Consider the following 436-nt stretch of genomic DNA (forward strand, 5'->3'; position numbering starts at 1 on the left):
GTCACTCCCCACCCACCCCCTATCTCTCCCCTACTATCTCATATCTCATAGGACCTCGTCAGCGGCCCGTGCTTCTGGCCTCGGATAGCGGGAGAGAAGGTGAGTCCCCCTCCCAAAATCCTAATGTCTTCTATGATGTGTTCCAACAGGTGACGGGAGGGGGCTCATTTGGGAAGGAACAGCGGGAAGACGACAGGCTGAAGCATGGATGGACCCAGATCTGGGTCATTGAAGGCAAGGAGGTTCAGCCTGGTCCCCACCCTCTCCCGCATTTCGTCATGGAAAATGGCCTGCTGTACTGTGTCGTGCAGCGAAGGGGGGAGGAAAAATTGTCGTTGGTTGTGCCACGCACCAAAACGGAGACTGTACTGGAGCTGGCTCACTCCCATCCCTTGGCAGGGCATCTCGGAGCCGGGAACGCTATCCAGCGGATCCA

The sequence above is a fragment of the Sinocyclocheilus grahami genome, unplaced genomic scaffold, assembly GCF_001515645.1.
Source record: "Sinocyclocheilus grahami isolate Dianchi unplaced genomic scaffold, SAMN03320097.WGS_v1.1 scaffold695.1, whole genome shotgun sequence".
In the NCBI taxonomy this organism is placed as follows: Eukaryota; Metazoa; Chordata; class Actinopteri; order Cypriniformes; family Cyprinidae; genus Sinocyclocheilus; species Sinocyclocheilus grahami.